Here is a 12,535-nt window from a genome sequence, read left to right as displayed (position 1 = left end):
TTGAAGGTGGTAAAACATTTATTAAGTTCAGATACATGAATAGTCTGTTCTTAACAGAAAAACAAGTCAACAAGGAAGCAATTTATAGAATTTACAGCACTACCACGTTTCAGCAAAATGCAACTGAGGACCTCAGATATTATAGTGATTTGTTTTTTAAAATCCATTAAATTATCTCCTATCTCTGCAATAAAGTATCACAAACGCAGTGAAAGAAGTTAGGAAGAAGCAGTGTAAGCTTCCTTCCCACTCTCTGCCCATCCATCTTCCAGGAAACCACAGGCTGCTGCTGAGCACACTTGGTGTGAGGCTTCGAGGCTGCTGCTTTTCCCCCTACATCATAACCGATTTCAAATGGTGCTAGACAAAAACAGACTCTGAACACCAGGAGAAATCGGTCAGCCTGTGTAAGAGATGGGTCCAGCGGTGCTCCCGGGGGTCCTGCACCTTGACAGTGCAGGTGGCCGTGTGTTCCAGGGCATCCAGGAGTGGGCGGACAGTGCTGGTGTGCACACACAGGCCTCCGGGCACACAGCCCTCTGCCCTGCCTATTACGATCAAGCACCCAAGCCATCAGTGCCTGTCACCACTGCTGGTGGCTGAGGCTGCACGTCAACACAAAAAGCATCACAACCTCTGTCCTGCTCAAACCCGAGTGTCTTCAAACAGAACCCGCTCCCCATACTGTCACCCCTCCAGACCCAACATACTCAAGAGTGTACTTTGCTTTCCAAGTTGCTTCCTTCTTGAACCAGCTCCAGTGGCAGGAGAGGAGCCAGTCCCAAGAGCCATGCTGTGCTGCAATTCTTACTCCTAAAACACTGATTTCAAATGGTGCTAGATACAAAGATGGAAAAATCTAAGCCACCATGTGAAACCAGCTTCCAGAAGAAGAGGATCTCACTGAAGAAAGGAGATGCAATCCGAAGACCCAGCCTCTGTCCCGAGGAGAATGTCTTCTTACAGTCCACTCGTGACATGACATAGTTATCAAGATCCATTCGAAAGGCACAGAGGAGACTTCCACAGGGATGCCCATGGAAGCTGGGGGGCGTGGCTGATGCTTCACACAGACGAAGCAATACCAAACTCGTAAGCTATGTTAATTTGTTTAATTCCACAACCAGTCCGTCAATTATTACATATATAATGAGATAAAATAGGCAAAGCTGTCATTAAAATGCTTTGCTACATTAGTATTGCCCTGCATTTGTGCAATATTTCACAGTGTGCAAAACGTTTTTTGATATTATCTCACTTCATCAGGAAACAAGCCCCCTATCTGCCTGTGAGGCTCTGGCCACTACAAAAAGGTGACTTTCACCAGGGCCAGGGCAGGCTTTCTAAGTGCCCTATTCAGGAAGAGCATGGGCTCCGCCTTCTCAGCCATAAGTGTCACAACACTGGCAATCTTATTTAACCTCTGGTGTGACACACAAAAAACTGGTGTCCTAAAAGTGTGTTAAGTAGATAATCCTCGAACACAAGAATTGAGTTTTGTGTTGTTTTTAAAATTTGCCTTAAAATAAGATTTGCAAACTGTGTTTAAATTAGATTTTCCACATCCTAATTAATTACATCACCTTCTTTGGCTGTTTGAAACTAAAAAACATGTCTCTATTTCTACTGACACCATAACCAAGAGAAAGACACACAGAATCTATAAGTTCCTACCAGTTCTTTAGGCCTCTAGATACAGGCTTGTATTTTTTTATGGTCCCTGGAAATAATGGTATGTCTGCTCTAAGGGAAGAGAAGGAAGCAACATTTGAATACCAAGTTGTGCTCTTTAATTCTCACAATAGTCATTTTTGCAGGAGAAGAAATGGATCCTCAACGTGGTTCAATAATGTGTCCAGTCACGTGACTAATAAATGGTGTAGATCCCAGATGGAACACCGAAGCCTGTGTCCTGCCCCTCTGCCCACTGCCGCCTGCTCCAAAGCTGCACTATCATCTCCCCCTGTACTTGAACTTAATTACGAGCAAGACGGGGTGAGGGCGGCATGTGTATCTGAGGCAATATTTCTGCATGGAAGTGGCATGTTACTGACTGTACAACACGTTAAACTCGAGTGGAGACTGGAGCACGACTGGTTCTGCAAGGGGCCTGGTGGTTGAGGCAGCTGCTTTGTTCTGCTCCTCTGGCGCCTTTGCGATGTCCCATAGCACGGCTGTGGGAGTGGGGGCCGCTGGAGATGAAGCTCCCAGCAATGCTGAGAGGATGCCCAAGTGACCCTGACACCAGCACCAGGGCTCTGCAGCCCGTGAGACTTTGCAAGGCCTCAGCCACAGACGGCAGAGCTGGGGTCGGCTCTGCCCGCAGGGGCTCAGATGAGGACACTTGTAGTCAACAGTCGGTTCCTGTTAACGGGGTCACTAGGGCTTTAGGTCAGGAGTGAGTGTTAATGGCAGTCATTACCATGGGGTCTGAATCCTATAAAATGAAGAGATCTACATTTGGTAATTCTCAGCTTTTCTGCTTTTTACTTCAGCCACACTCTTCTTCCTTAGCAACGTCCAATTGCCAGTATCCATAAAACCCTTTCCTAAGATGTCACACAGACACATGTTCTTCAGTGAGCCCAACTCCCTCCCACCAGAAGGCCTCTGCATATGCTGTCTCTATGGGCTCTCCCATCACTACCACCTGTCAACACCCCACCCCTCACCCCGCCCCGCAACCCCCTCCCCTGGTAACCCAGGTGGTCTGAACTCTCAGCTCAGCCCTCCCTTCCTCAGGAGAGCTCCCGCCCCACCCCAGTCCAGCTTCCAGCTAGGTCGCCCTCTCCCAGCATCTAGTTCATTTCCTTCAGGACACACTTATGTCATGTGGTCATCAGGGTGGTTAAATAATGTCTCTCCCGCTACTCAGGCTGCGTCAGCACAGAGTTCAGAGGAGGGGCTGCACACAGCACAGCAGCAACTGTCACTGAGGAACTAAGGGACTTGAACTAGAGTTTGGGCTCCCAACTCTTGAGTTCTAAACTATTTAGTTCTCTGGAAGAAGAGATTTAAAAAAAAAAAAATCATTAACAATACATCGCTGTAAAGACTCTAAAAGAAGAAGAAGGGGAAGAAAGTAATCTTAGTACCAAAACCTTTAGCCCTTCCAATCCTATTGAGTAAAAGGGTCCGTTCAAATCTCAACTTTCCCAACAGAACCAGGCTTCTCTCTGCAAGTCTGCTGATCAATGACTCACTTACCTGAAACAAGCTCGTGTTTTTATTCCCTAGTTGGATGTAGGCGGGTGGTTTGATGGGGGCTGGAAGGGGCTTGCTCTCCCTGGCACCCAGCACAGGGCCACCTAGGTCTGTCTGTAAGAAGGCAGCCCAAGAAAGCACCAGCCCGCTGAGGGCTCTGCTGTCACTGGCAGGTGGCAGCATCCTTCCGCATGGGCCTGATGGCACCTTGCACACTGGCCAGGGGAAGAAGGTTGGGTGGGCTGCCGGGAAGGAAAACCACCCACGACACGGGTGGGTCTGTCACCCTGGGAGGTGACACACCAAACACAAAGAGGGCTTCGGGAGCCAAACTGCAGCCCTAGTCCATTTCTGTGCCCACATTCTCTCTGGAGGTTTGTCCACACACCCCCACCCCCACCATGCGCAGGACACACCCCCACCGTGCGCAGGACACTCCTCGGCCTGGGCAGGGACCCGAGGGTGGAGGAAAGGTCACCACACAGTGAATCGGAACGTCAAGCAGTGGCTTGACTTCCTGCTCCGCCTGGACGGTGAGAATGTCCCTGGAATGGGCCTCAGAGGTCATCGGAGAAGACGGGGGCTGGCGCAGGCTGGTCACTGCACAGTCACACACTCTGACGGCTCAGCAGGAAACTTAAGACAGAGAAGCCTGCAGCACAAGTACAGTGACCTGGACAGGCCGTGTTTTGTCTGCAGGCATGCAAAACCAGATAAACAAAACAAAGTTGTGCAGGCCAAACAAAAACATCTGAGGGTTAAATACAATTCATGGGCTGTCGGGGAAAGAACCATCTGGAGACTGCGAAGAAACCTTCCATTTCATTCTATAAATCACGTTGTGTCTTTTATAGTCCAAAAATTCCCATGCCAAGCATGGTGCCCCAAAAATAATATGGGAGGAAAATGGGAAGGAGAGGCATCTTTGTTTATGAAATCCATAACCAAACCCATGGAATAAACAGACATATTCGCCCCCAGGAACCTAACGCTGCTGGCTTGTTCTGCGCAACCGCAACGTGTTCCAATCCAGAACACTGAGAAGGTTCCTGCAAGGCAGCAGCTTCTCCCTCCCAACGGGGCTGGGTGCTGAGTCACAGCTACTTACGTGACTGACACAAGTTCCAGCCAGAGTGGGGGAGGGGTACCGGAAGCAGAGCCCAGCTCATCCTTCTTCCTGCCACTGGGAATGCTGGTTTCAGGGCTCCTGGCGGTGAGAAGAATCACCTTGGGGATAGAGGGGCGCGGGGAAGGCCCTTTTGAAAAGGGGAACATTCTGCCCAAACCATTGTATGTATGAGCTGACAGGCCCGGCCCAGCTTCCTGTTGCTCCCTGCTCTAGCCCAGACCCAGTGTCCTGGACATTTTGTCTTAAAACTGTCGGGGTCAGGCCTTTGCCAACTAGCTGTGGTTAATGAATCAGAGGAAAAGGTGATAAAATGAAGGGCATGGGTATGGGGCCTGGGGGGAAAGGGAACATGGAGTTGCCTCTCTCTTTCAGGCATTTTGGCCCCTAAAAGGAGGGCTCAGCATCCAGGGACTACCACACTTCCCAGGCTCCAGATCCCAAAGTGGGAATAACATGCTGCCGGCCCACTGAGCAGCTCCTCAGATGCCCGCTGAGGTACCAGAGCAAGAAGTCACAGCCTCCTCAGCTTACGTGGGCCCAGCATCAGCAATTCTGCTTTGCCTGAGGTAGGGGTTCGGAGGTCTATGTTCCTAGGCAGTGGCTTTCCACAAAGTTGACCTCTCTGTCCCTTCCTCGACACCACCAGCAAGAACCTGGGTCTGGAAATCTCCCACTCAGTACAGGGCATGAAAGCCCTAGGTCTGTCAGCTGACTGGCTGGAGGGGAGGATGCCCCATGGCTATCCTGCCCTTGGGGTGCAGTGGGCCATGGAGGAAGGCAGCCAGTGAGGAGCAAAGGGGAGGAGGAGGGATGGAATGACGACCAGAGCGTGGATGTCTCCACGTCTCCTGAGAAAGGCTTAGTGCAGGCCAAGGAGGACGGGCAGAGCTCTAACTGCTTTCAAGGAAGCTCGTGCTCTCCACAAGAGGCAAAGAGCATGCCTACGGTCTATTACACAAACACAATGCCCACCACACAGTTCCCAGGTCCAGACCAATGTGGATCCAAAGGAAAACCACCAACGCTGCTCCCTCCTCCCTCCCAAATCATCTACTGGACTCAGTAAAGATGGACTCAGAAGTGAAAACCTCAGCCTCAGGTGAAATCTAACTATGGAGGTTGAGGGAGAAAGGCCCCAGAGCCCAGCTTCCACACCTCCCCAGGCAGAGTAGCAGACACACTGTCCCGTGGACGCCCCACTCACAAGACCTTGGGCCTACTGCTGCGAGAAGCACGTTCCTGTCCCCAGGAGTCCCTCCCAAGGCTTGTCCTGGCCTTGGCAGCACAGCCCCCACTCCTCCTGGAGGGAGAACAGACATCCTCCGGGGGCCAAGGCCCCGGCCGGCACCAGGCCCATAGCAGGAAGCCCGAGGTGTACCCACTAACCTCGGCGTGGCAGTTCTAGCCAGTACCTGGGCACACACCTGGCTGAGCACATGGACTGGGGCACACCCTGTGACATGGCTCCACTTCCCTAGTTGGGGGAAGGCAGGCTGGGCAGACAGAAGGTAGGTCCAGAGTCCAGAGCCAACTTGAAGCACCTTTCTCTCCTGCGTCCCCTGCAGCTGGCCAGGCTGGTAGCTGTGCCTACAATGCAGGGCCAGCCTCATTTGTTATCAGAGCCTCTGCCTGCCAGTCTCAGGACCTGGAACAGTGAGTGGTGGGCGGAGGCAGGAGGAGAAGGGAGGGGAGGGGGGGGGGGGAGGGAGGGCAGGGCAGGGGAGGGAGATGGAGGAGGAAGTTTCACAGTCTAGTGCATTCCCATCAGATCAGAGAACCGGGGAGCTCATACAACTTCCCTTTTTCAAGCGCTTCTCTGCCCCCACTTTCATTTCGGTTCCTTACCCTCTGGACTGGGGTAGCACAGCTGGTGGGCTGGGCAGGGGCAGGCACCCAGGTACCCAGCCAAACTGGGCTGCCAGCCGGCTCCATCGTGGGCCTGGCAGGCTCCCTCGCTGTTACCCGGCATGCCCTTCTCCTTGTCAGGGAGGCCTCGCCCTCTTGTTTTCCAAGTTTTATAACAGTATTGTTTGTTGTCCAGCAGATTAAATTCTTTTGCAGGCTCGGTGGTGGTGGTGGGGGCGGGGGGGGCGGGTTGAGGGACAGAGAGGCGAGAAAGAGAGAGGGAGAGAAAATACAAATAACTTCCATTAGGGCCAAAAGATTAAATGAGCTCGTTTTTGGACACAGAGTTCACCTGTCTTGGAGAGGCCAATGGCCAGGAACTTGTGTTCCTGTCCTCCTACTGCCCTCCTCACCTAGCAGGCTGACATGTGGTCTCAGACTTTCAAGGCTATTACTCAGGGTTCAAGCCGAAAAGAAGAAACAGCTAAAATATCTGGGGGATTCATGCCTGAGCAACCCCACCCCAAACAGGAAGCATGACATGGGCTGAACTGGCCCTAGCAAAGACACCCTTGAATCTCACCTCTCAGGGGTCTGGAGGACCTGCTCCAGGACCAGGTGAGGAGGGGGAAACCGATGGGCACCTGTCCCGTCTCAGAGATGGGGCATCTCTGCAGTGAGCTGGTAGTTTGTTCACATCTGAAACAAAAGTAATACATTCAAGGATGTCAGAGACATGGAAAGAACCGTACCCCAAGGGAATTAAAGCACAAATGCATGGATAAACATTCATGTACATGTAAGGAATGAGAGGGAAAACAGAGAAGAAAGGAAACAAAAAGTCAATATAACAAAAGCATGATCTTACAGATCAGAGAACCACTGAAAGGTCCCTGACCTGTTCGGCCTTTCAGTGCTAAATCTGCAGGAGTTAATAACACAAAAGGATATATGGTTCTCCAGATTTAATACGATCTTCACTTAGTCATTAACTGGTTTATTTCAGGCTTCGGGTTACCTCTAACTAGCATGCCCGTTTGAGCACACACGGTACCTTTAGCATAGCAGGCCATGCTGGCGGTCCCAGAGCTGTGGATCTGACCTGAGATAACCCTCTTCCACCTCCAACCTTCCTCCCAACAAACAACGCTCAGGCCCTACCTCCTGTGCCTTCTCCTCCCCTCTCCCCCCCCCACCAGGCTCCAAGGCCTGTCAAAGGTCCCTAGGACTGGGCAGGTAGTGGTGATGGTCCAAAGACAGGCTTAGAGCAGCTCAGGGCTCTTTCCTGAGAGATGAGTGGCCACTTGCCTTTGTCCTTTTTTTATTTGCAAATAATATCAGTCCTATAGGGTCAGTTCCACAAGCTCCTTCTGCAGGGGAAACGAGCTCCAGGCCCACTGCTCATGTGCCCCCTGCCCGTCAGCTTAAGCCTCAGTGGCAGGAAGGAAAGATGGAGAGTGCAGCCGCACAGCACGCTGTAGGTCCTGGCACCCAAACCTCATGCTTTCTGGGGCCGTCTCAGCGTCCCATAGACGGCAGACCGGAAGGACATCGAGTCCCCTGTCAGGTAAGGACGTTTCATTGTTCCTTGGGAGCCCTCAGCAAAGGGGACGCCACAGTTGTCCTTGGAGTCTAGCCTACATCACCCTACCTGCTGCAGGTCCAGCCAGCCTTCCCATCCTCTGGGGGAAGGACTGGGTCCAAGAGGACAAACCTTCCACGTGATGTTACTGCAGGCTTCACGCACCAGAACAACTCCCCTGTGGGTTCCCCATCGCAGGGCTTCTCTACTGGCTGAGGCTGCACTCAGGGGCTACGGAGGGCTAGACATGTACAGACACATGCTTGCTGCCCTGTCTCATCCCAATCCTTCCTCAAGGAACACGCCCAGGTAAAGCTAAGCCATCCTGGCCGAAGCGGCTGAAAACAAAGACGAATGCTGCTGTTCCCCTTCATACAAGTCCTCGGTCTTGCGAATGGTGATCACTGCGAGGGCCACACAGCCAAGAAGACATGCCATTCTCTGTTCTGCTTCAGCACCCCTATAAAGAGTGAGGGTCATGCTCAGTATTCAGGGAACACTGATGCCCAAGGATTCTCTGCATGGGTAGGTCTGCCTCTTCAAGTCAATCAGGAGGCAAACAGGGCCGAAGCCAGCATTTCCAGTATCTCACCTCACATTGTACATTAGCCAATTCTTCCAGCAGGCGCTGTACGTTAGCCAGCAAATAGGGAGCATACACAACGCGAATGCTGGACAAACTTCTGGGCATATCTCATACATCCGTTGGGAAAACCTCACAGGTTCCATGACGAGGCCTCTTTCTAAAAGAGCTCCTCAGCAGAAGAAACAGGACTAAATGCACATGCGTGAAGTGCCACACAGATGTGTCAGAATGGCGTGAAGCATGGAGAAACCTCACCAGAAAGAAACACGTGCTAAATGGCTGGCTTCCCGGCTGAGAAATACCAGCCCATTTTCCCAACAGATCCAAGGAGTTCAGAGAAGCAGAGAACAGGAGAACCTGGATATTCTGAGAAGGGCCCTACGACCTACAGAGATCAAGTCAAATACCCCCGCCCCACTGGTGGGAGAACACAACTAGAACCTAAGAAAACGACAACTGGAGTCAGGGGACCTGGTGGAGGTGTGACCCATATTAGGCAGGTACAAGCAGTCAGATCTCGGCAGGACTCTCTCTGGCTCAGTTTCACCAACTATAGGGATAACGCCACCTACCCTCTCAGGCCGGTATGGGGACCAAATGAGCTGGAAAAATGTGAAGAGAACTGTGAAACATCACATGGTGCGTGCGAGAGGATGGCTGCTGATCATTCCCTCTCCTGCCTGAGTCCCCGCCCAAGTCCCGGTTCATGACGTCATTTTGGGGGTGAAATGGGGTGGGGGTGCTCATGGTGATGATGTCCAGGTGAGTGTCTAGTAAGCAGATAGGGTCTTGGAGAAACATAGCTGCTTGTAAGGCTCTGCGTTTCGGTTAGTGGGTTGCACAATGTGTGCCCTCAGCCCCAGGAGACCCGACCCACGAAGCCCTAGAGAAGTAGTGGACGTTGGGGATGGAGGCTGTCGTAGAGAAGCCAGGCCAGGGACCCAGCCTCTCTTGGCCCCAGGATGGCCTTGCACAGCAGCCTGGGGGGCGTCTGAGACCCTGGGCTTTCCTACATGTGTTTTATTTTTGCTATCTTTTAAAGAGTGACTCACGACTAAAAAGCCAGTGGAAATGGTGGCTCCGAGATATTTTTGTTTTTGTTTTTTTCCTTCTCTCTCTGTCTCTCTCTCTCTCTCTCTTTTTTTTTTTCTTAAATAGAAGGGCTTGAACAACCACATGAGAAAAGAAGGCTAAATATAAAGGAAAACTTCCTGACAGCAAAGGACACAGACCCTGAACAGATGTCTCGGGAAAGGCACAGGACATACAGGACCTGCAGGCCCGTATTCTCTCCAGGATTTAGAGGCAGAAAGGATGGCGCATCGTTTCCAGAACATGGCAGCACAGCCAGCGCCCCCCCAGCAGCTCCCACACCGCTGGCCCATCTCCAGACGAGCGTCTCGGTGGGAGTTGGAGTCCCCATCCTCTGTCACGTGGAGGATACTCATTAGCCACTTCACAGTCTCCAACCCCTTCCCACTTACTTCTGTGGGGATGGGTCCTTCCAAAATTGTCTCCACCCACCTGCCCTAACTGAAGGCACCAGCGTCACTTCAGAAAACAGGATCGCAGGTGCTCGATCTTCAAGATCCCTTCCCTCTCCTGTAACTCAGGTCTCCTTTTCCTCATCCCGAGTTTCTGGCTAAGAAATACCTCCATGAACATGCAGGGAGTAACCATGTCAGAGTTGGCAGGAACCTCCAAACAGATTCTCGTTCAACCCCCTCATTTTCTAGGCAATGAAACTGAGAGATAAGGTGAGTGAGTTTTTACCAAGGGAACCAAGACCTGCTGAGTCTTCTACACCAAGCAATGCTAGCCCACTCCTGAGCCCCACAAACACACCACCAGGATCCACTGCACCCTGTGCAAGCTCAGAGCCCTGGCAGCAGATGGCAGTCTCTGCAGTCCAGGGGGAGGAGGGGCAGGTGTGACCATGGGGCAAGGAGGGAAGAGTCCCTCACGGGGCCTGACCCACGTGGGCCTGGCCACTGCTCTGCTCTTACCAAGTAAACAAGTCCTGAGCCCGGGAGCCGAGCTGCACACACACTGAAAACATCCGTCCCCTGTCTCCAGCTACCAACCTGCCTCAACCTCGCAAGACACAAAGCTCGTCCAAGCACCTGACACAAGCTGACTTCTCGTCCCTTACCCTCTGCCTGTTCCTTCCCTATTGTGACAATCTCGGAACCAACGTGTTCTGGCAGGAGAGGCTGGGAACAGAGTTTGCCTCCCCTAGGCACATATTTTATATGTGACTCGGCAAAGCCTTACCCAAGTGGTTTCCCTGTGCTGTGTGAACAAGAGAGGGGCACAGGGACCAGGCTGAGGCAGAGACGCCAGCTGGCGCCTGGCGAGGGTAGGAGACGGAAGCCCAAGAGCAGCCACGGCTAACGGACAAAACCCCAGCCTGCTGGGGACCAAAGGTCTGATGTCCACCGCCACCATGATCCCCAAGTCACTGCAAGTTCTGTTAAGCTCTGGGGACCTCGGTGACTTTTCTAGGTGTTAGGAAAAGAGATCAGCATCCATATCGATTCTAACTCTGGAGGTCTGACCACAATGGCTTCCCGAGGTGGCAGAGGCCCTTTAGGCTCTTCAATTCCCTCCCTGACCAACATCTGGATGCCCACTATGTACGGGTACCCTCCTTTTCCACAGTCTACTTTATATATTGTTTAATTCTGGTTTTTCTTATCAGTGACCTCTCCCACTCTAGAACGTAAACCCAACGAGAGCAGAAACTTGGTCTGGCTGCGTCTGGCATCGCAGCTCCAGCCCCTGGCACATGGCATAGGCAGAATCCAGGTTTGTGAAAGGAACGTGTCTGCCTGTTCGGCCCTGCCTGTCCCATGGAAGAGCCCAAGGGACTCTTCCTCTGCCCTGCCTCCCCAGAAAGGGATGTGGCATAGCTGTCCCCAGTGACTACAAAGTTCCCCTGGGTATCTGACCTTTCACACTGGTTCACATCAGTTCTCCCGGCTGCCTATCCTCTGAGGGTCTTAGCTCTCCAAAATGTCGACTTCAGCTCAAGAAGGTAAAGAAAAAGTACAGGCTTTGGAAGTGCCTGGGTTTAAGTCTCAGCAACCCTATTTACCAAGTGTATGACCTTGGTGAAGTCACATAATGATCAGTTTCTTTAACCATCAAAGGGAAGTAACACCTACTTCATATGGTTGTTCAAAGGTGAAATCAGGGGCGGCCGGTTAGGTCAGTTTGTAAGAGTGTGGTGCCCTTAACAACAAGGTTTCTGTTTCGATCCCCACATGAGATCGAAACAGATCTCATGTGGAGGGTGAGCTGCGCCCTCCATAACCAGATTGAAACAACTACTTGACTTGGAGCTGATGGGTCCTGGAAAAACACACTTAAAGAAATAAAAGTGTGTTGTTGTTTTTTTAAAGGTGAAATCCGATAAGCAAAGGGGGACCCTTAACCAAGGCCAGTTTCCCTTTCTCTCGACTGCATGCTGAGCCCATCTCATGGCTTCACGCCTCATTACAGACCCTGATCTGGGCTCTCCACACACACACACACACACACACGTATCTATTCTAGGCCACAGCAGACAGCCCTCGTTGAGCGCTGCACACATCCCCCCGCCCCCGCCTGGCCTTAATCCTACGCTCAGACGACGCACAACCATCTCCCATGTGGCTTTCTCCATCCTTATCCCCTCACGCCTCCCCTGCCCAGGCTCTGCACAGGCCTTGGGGCTTCTGCAGGTGTTCCCTGGCTTTAGCAGCCCACGAGCAGCTCCTGTGGAAGAAGCCAACAAGAAACCAAACCCACTCTCTGCTTTCCTCACAGACACTCCAAGTCCCAGAAAAGCAAAGCAAAATGAGGTTCTCCCACAGACAACTGGCTAGTGGAAAAGGGCAGTATCTCTTACGTATCTAAGAATGAGGCAACATGCCCAAAAAAGTGACCAGCACAAGGTACAGATCCTCTCTAAAGCTGCGGCTGCAACCTTGGGGGCACTCGTGCCAGGGGACAGAGCCAAAACATGCATTAAACAATTCACAGCCCTGACCAGATCAGAATTCAATGGAATCCAGAAGGTGCTGACCAATCAGGTCCCCTGGCAGGGCCACGCCCCCATGCCCTGGCCAAGCCACACCACAGCTCTAGCGCCATCAGCTCTGTTAACTTCTGCTGGACTCCAGATGGAAAGGCACCACGCTGGCTC

The 12,535-nt window shown here is 52.1% G+C and overlaps 1 long non-coding RNA gene across 9 annotated transcripts in view; it reads right to left on the bottom strand.

Moving 5' to 3' along the window:
• LOC117014657 (uncharacterized) overlaps positions 1-12,535 on the bottom strand; it is a 46,730-nt gene continuing 34,195 nt past the window's right edge. For 3 of the 9 annotated variants that reach the window (XR_004421566.1, XR_004421567.1, XR_004421565.1), the window contains 2 exons: positions 6,179-8,220; positions 1-5,978 (listed from right to left, as the gene is read on the bottom strand). This is a non-coding gene — a long non-coding RNA (uncharacterized LOC117014657). The remainder of the gene's footprint in view (positions 5,979-6,178; positions 8,221-12,535) is intronic. The other 6 variants (XR_004421569.1, XR_004421571.1, XR_004421570.1 and 3 more) reach the window with 5 other exon arrangements.

Source organism: Rhinolophus ferrumequinum, chromosome 22 (assembly GCF_004115265.2).
Source record: "Rhinolophus ferrumequinum isolate MPI-CBG mRhiFer1 chromosome 22, mRhiFer1_v1.p, whole genome shotgun sequence".
Lineage (NCBI taxonomy): Eukaryota > Metazoa > Chordata > Mammalia > Chiroptera > Rhinolophidae > Rhinolophus > Rhinolophus ferrumequinum.
This window is presented reverse-complemented; position numbering and strand designations above follow the sequence as displayed.